Source organism: Trachurus japonicus, chromosome 16 (genome assembly GCF_045865225.1).
Source record: "Trachurus japonicus isolate A0001 chromosome 16, Traja_1.0".
Taxonomy (NCBI): Eukaryota; Metazoa; Chordata; class Actinopteri; order Carangiformes; family Carangidae; genus Trachurus; species Trachurus japonicus.
In genome coordinates this window covers 678,956-684,955 of record NC_140922.1, presented here as the reverse complement: position 1 = coordinate 684,955, position 6,000 = coordinate 678,956, and the positions used below count along the sequence as shown (strand labels likewise).

The 6,000-nt window shown below is 42.3% G+C and overlaps 1 protein-coding gene across 3 annotated transcripts in view; it reads left to right on the top strand.

Moving 5' to 3' along the window:
• Window positions 1-6,000, top strand: part of cdk14 (cyclin dependent kinase 14) — a 213,205-nt gene that overhangs the window by 13,334 nt on the left and 193,871 nt on the right. The window lies entirely within an intron of this gene.

The window sequence follows — 6,000 nt, the reverse complement described above, 5'->3', positions numbered from 1 at the left end:
TATATATTTTTTTTTTTTCCAACATATTTTTATTGGTTTTTGTTATACAAACAGACATAGAAAAAACATAACAGAGAAAAAAACAAAAAACAGATTACAGGAACAGGCAGTTACAGAAACATCAGATGTTTACTTGAGGTGGGATTAAAAAAGAAATTAAGTAAAATAAATAAATAAATGATAATGACTGCAGAGAAGATTCCAGGGTTAGAAGCAGGAGTTAACTGTTGTGCATATGAGATGGGGGAGTGAGGAGCTTGTCTTTGATATAGTCTATCAGTGGCTGCCAGACTTTTGAAAACATGGCCAAGGAGCCATTCACTGTAAATCTCAGTTTCTCAAGGCTGAGATGGTGCAGCACATCCTGCATCCATCGAGTCCAGGTCGGGGGGTGGGGTGACTTCCACTGAAGAAGAATCAACCTTCTTGCCAATAGAGTAACAAATTTTGTTATTCGAAGTTTTGTACTGACTAGATTTTTGTTATTAACCCCCGCCACCCCAAAGATGGCAATTAAAGGGTCTGGCCTGATTGTCAATTGAAAAACATCTGATAAAGTTTTGAAGATGGAGTTCCAGTAAGTGGACAAGCTAGAACACTGCCAGAATGAGTGTGCTAGGGAGGCAGGTGAACGCTTACAGCGGTTACAGGTAGGGTCTACATCTGGAAATATTTTAGAAAGTTTTACTTTTGAGAAGTGAAGGCGATGTATTACCTTAAATTGAATTACTCCATGCCGGGCACATATTGAGCTGGAGTGCACCCCATCCAGGGCTGATCCCCACTGTTCTGGTGATATAGCCTCCCCTATGTCTGTCTCCCATGTAGATCTCAGAGTCTCCAGGGAAAGGTTCTGTAGACTAGCCATGCACTTATAGATAAAAGCTACTGCACCCCTCTTTGAAGGATCAAAGGAGAGGACAGATTCCATAGGTGACTCCTTAGGCAAATAGGGGAAGGAGGGGATCTTGTTTTTAATGAAATTACGGATCTGAAGGAATCTAAAAAAAATGGATTTGTGTCAGGTTAAATTTAGTTCTCAGTTGTTCAAATGTAGGAAATATTCCGTCTATAAAAAGGGTTTTCATGTTATAAATACCATTTCTTTTCCAAATGCCAAAAGAGTCATCAACAATAGATGGGGAGAACAGGTGGTTCGGGTAAACAGGGGTGAGTAATGAACCATTTTGCCAGCCGTAGCGTTTTCTAACACCAGACCACACCTTCAGTGAGTGTGTTACAACAGGGTTGTTTTTGACATATTGTAATGACAGAGGCATCGGGGAAAACAAAAGAGCAGACAAGGAAGTTGAATGACATGAGTTACATTCCATTTGTACCCAAACTGGGACTTCATTCTGTTTATCATATTGAACCCAGAAAGACATAGCATGTAGGTTACATGACCAGTAATATGACTGGAAGTGAGGCAGTCCCATCCCCCATCATGCTTTGGGTGTTGTAAAAAGGCTTTCCTAATTCTAGGGTGTTTTTTGTTCCAAATAAAGCTAGAAATCATTTTATCCACAGATGTAAAGAAAGATTTTTGAATAAATATTGGAATAGTTCTAAATAAGAATAAAAACTTGGGAAGGACGTTCATCTTGACAGCGTTGATTCGGCCGGATAGTGAAATGGGGAGACGGGACCATCTCTCAAGTTCACGGGAAGTACGTTCAAGTAGCGGCTTGAAGTTTTCATTAAAAAGATTGGAAAAACCTCTCGTCACTACTAACACCCAAATATTTAAAAGATTTTGTTGACACTTTAAATGGCAAATGTGAATAAGAAAGACCCTGGGAAGACTCATTAACTGGGAAGAGTTCACTTTTGGAAAAATTAAGCTTGTAGCCAGATACCTCACTGTAGTCTCTCAGAATGGACATAATGTTTGGGATCGATCTATAAGGATTAGTGACATATAACAGAAGATCGTCTGCATATAGCGATAATTTGTTTTCTACCTCTCCTCTATGAATTCCCTCACAGTCTTTGAGAGAACGTAAGGCAATGGCTAGCGGTTCGATGGCTAAAACAAAGAGCAACGGAGAGAGGGGGCAGCCCTGCCTTGTACCTCGATGCAATGGGAAATAGGAAGATCTGAGGGAGTTGGTTGTCACGGAAGCAAGAGGGGAGAGATATAGCAGCCTGATCCAAGTTGTGAAGTTGTCTCCGAGACCAAATTTTCCGAGTACTGCAAAGAGAAAGTCCCATTCGATACGATCGAAGGCTTTCTCAGCGTCCAGAGAGATAACAACCTCTGGACGCTGAGGAGTTGGGCCAGGGGAGTACAAAATATTGAGCAGTCTGCGAAGGTTAAAAAACAAATGACGATTTTTAATAAACCCGGTCTGGTCTGATGATATTATTGAAGGTAGAATTTTCTCCAATCGTGTGGCCAGCATTTTGGCTAAAATCTTGTTGTCTACATTTAAGAGACTAATAGGACGGTAGGAGCCTGGCTCTTTGGGGTCTTTACCTTCCTTTAACAGGAACTGATATGGAGGCTTGATATAGAGTTGGAGGAAGAGTCTTCAACGTAAAGGCTTCATTAAAGGTGTCAAGCAATACTGGGGAGAGTAAATTTGCAAAGGTTTTAAAAAATTCGGCGGTAAACCCATCTGGGCCAGGCGTTTTAGAGCATTGCATACTTTTAATTGCGCTAATTAATTCCTCTGATGAAAATGGCTCGTCGAGGCTAGTTTTGTGATCCGGTTCTATGGTAGGTATTGATAATTTGTTTAGAAAATTATTTATTAAAGAGGAATCTCCTTTGGACTCAGAGGTGTAAAGACGAGTATAGAAAGATTTGAATTCGTTGTTAATTTCTAGTTCGTCAGAGAGTATTTCCCCAGAGGCCGTGCGAATTTCTGTTATGAGTCTAGTTGCAGCTGTTTGACGGAGCTGGTGAGCTAATAGACGTCCGGCCTTCTCACCCTGCTCAAACCATTTACATCTGGATTGCATTAATAATTTAGCCGATTCTTCAGTAGATAAAAGATTAAAATCTGACTGGAGTGAGATCCTCTTATTGTAAAGTTCTGGTGAGGGTGATATTGAATGCTGATGGTCAATCTTGAGTATTTCATCTGAGATCTCGGCCAGACGTTTGAGGCGATTGCGGCGAGCGGATTTGGCATAAGAAATAATCTGGCCGCGGATATATGCTTTCAGAGCCTCCCAGAGTGTTCCTTTTGATACTTCTCCGTTATCGTTCAGAGGAATAAACTGTTCTATCTGGGCTGAAATGAATTTCACAAAAGCGTCATCTTTTAACAGGAGATTATTCAGTCGCCAGGGAGCAGCAGTTGATTTTTGTTTGAATGCTAATTGTAATACGTGTGGGGCATGGTCAGATATAACTATTGCATCATAGTCACATTTCTTGACAGATGGTAAAAATTTGCGGTCTATGAGGAAATAATCAATTCGTGAGTATGATTGATGAAACAGGGGAGAAAAAAGAATAACAGCGAGTGGACGGGTTTGAGAACCGCCAAGGGTCAGTAGCTCCATAGTCTCTCAAAAAAGATTCAATACTCTTTGCTGACCTGGAGAGAGGCTGACTGATTTTGGAGGACCTGTCTAATTTAGGATTTAAGACACAGTTGAAATCTCCTCCAATGATTATGCTATGAGTGTTAAGATTTGGAATTGATGACCATAGAGAAGAAAAAAACTGATCATTATCGTAATTAGGTGCATATACACAAACTAAAGTGAGTGGGAAATTGTATAACTTTCCCTCCACTACGACATATCGACCCTGTCTATCAGAGAAGGAATGTGAGCAAACAAAAGGAGTAGTTTTACTTATTAAAATGGCAGCTCCTCTGGCTCTGGCCTGAAAGCTGGAGTGGTAGACCTGGCCTACCCACCCTCTTTGTAAGTAACAATGATCTTTATTTCTTAAGTGGGTCTCTTGTAAAAACACCACGTCCGCCTTTAATTTTTTAAGATGAGACAAAACTCTGCTACGCTTAATCACCCCATTCATTCCCTTCACATTCCATGTGACAAATTGAACCAAGCTCTCCTCACCTTTATGACAATCAACCATATAAGCCTATCCCCAGATAAAATGATGTAGCCACACCTCAATGAACAAAAGTAGCACTGCAACTGCTAACACGGAAAACGAGAACCATAGAAAAGAACCATAACCCACTTTCCCACCCCCCTTACCTTTCCCCAACTGAAAGGTAAAAGATACCCACATTTGTTTCAAACTAACCATAGTGCTCCAGCACTGTCTAACTGAACTACAGCTATTCAGTTTCAAGTTATCCTTAGATTAGCACCCTGAATTTAAGAGAATAATAATCATTGCACCCTTCTGAAAAAGAGGTGAAATTAAGCGGTGGTTTATCCAAAAAAAAAAGAAAAAAAGAAAATAAAGTATATTGATTTTACCTTGATAAGCATATGTTACACAAATAGTAGGCTATATTGGATACAGAAAAGCATTGAAACATGTAACCACAATCTGATCCAAACCAAAAAAAAAGAAAAAGAAAAAAGGGAGGATATGTGTTTTAAACAGTAGTGATCAGTAGCCATCAGCAGGCCAGGCTTCATTTGAGTGAATACTGTAGGGCAGGTGAACAGACTGACCAACTTAATGTTCTTACCCGGAGTCATAGAGAATTGGTCATAAAGTTGCAGTCTTATTACCGTTTCTCCCGACGTGCGGCGGTGTCGTCTATCACCTCCAACAGCAGACGTACTTCAATGTCCGGCCTGAGCCCAATAAACATCAGAGTTAATAAAGGATATGCCACCGGTCTTCGACGGCTGGATGTGTGGTCCTCCCGACAGTTATTCACACGGTTGACATGTCCCACGTCGAGAGAGGAAAAGAGACAGGTGATCATCCGGTCTGCGGCGGAGCTATCTTTGCCTTGTAGAAGTCTTCCGCTGCCTGCGGGAGTGTTGAAGGTGTATCGAACCCCGTTAAAGTTGACAGATAGGACCGCAGGGTAGAAGAGGCTGTATTCCACCTTGGCTTCTCTGAGCTTGGCTTTAATCGCGTTGAAAGTAGCCCGCATCTTGCTTATCTCTGCCGGGAGATCAGGATAGATATGCACGGGGGAACCCTGGTAGTTGAGGGGGGTTTTGCCTCTTGCGATGCCCATAATCCTCTCTTTTTGGGCGTAGTAATGCAGCCGAACTATTATTGGTCTTGGTCTGGCTCCTTTCTTAGGTTTGGGAGCCAGGGAACGGTGAGCACGGTCAATCGTCACGGGAGTGGGGAAATTCTCGGCTCCCAGGAGCTCTGGGATGAGCTCCGACATAAACTTCGTGGGGGAAGTGCCCTCAGCTCCCTCCGGAATGCCGATGAATCTCAGATTTTGCCGCCGACTCCGGCTCTCCAGATCAAAGCATTTATCTTTCAGCTGCTTCAGTTCCTTGGTTTTCAGTTCGTTGGATTGTTCCAGCTGCTGTATACGGTCGAGGGCGTCTGAGAGACCGTGTGCCATGCTGGTTTGTTCGGCCGAGACCTGGGCATGTCCCTGCCGGAGATTGGTCAGCTCATCCCCCACTTCATGGCGCAGAGTCTGAAAGCTCGTAGTTGTTTCTGAGCGTATGGCCTCGATTTCCTGAGACAGCTCCGCACGAAGGATGGAGATCTCATTTTTCAAATCACCCAGAATTGCTTCACGGGATAGTTTGAGCTCGCCTCGGAGAAGCTCCACGGTTAGTTGGCTGCCTTCCGCCATGTTCTTCAATAGTTAGCTTAGCCGTTTCTCTGCAACTGATTATCGTCGGGACCTTATGTTTCACCTTTCTAGGGCACCGCGTCGAAGCGAGATTAAGTTTTCCCTAAATCTGTATCACCACAAAATATAGGACCTACTGCATATATTCGAAGAAGGGTGCTAAATAAGTAGAATAAAACGGGAGCTGTTGTGACCTACGTCTGCTCCATAGCAGGGCGGAAGCGGAAGTCCATAAAAATATATTTTTTAACTAATTATTATTTCTTTTAAAATTATTATT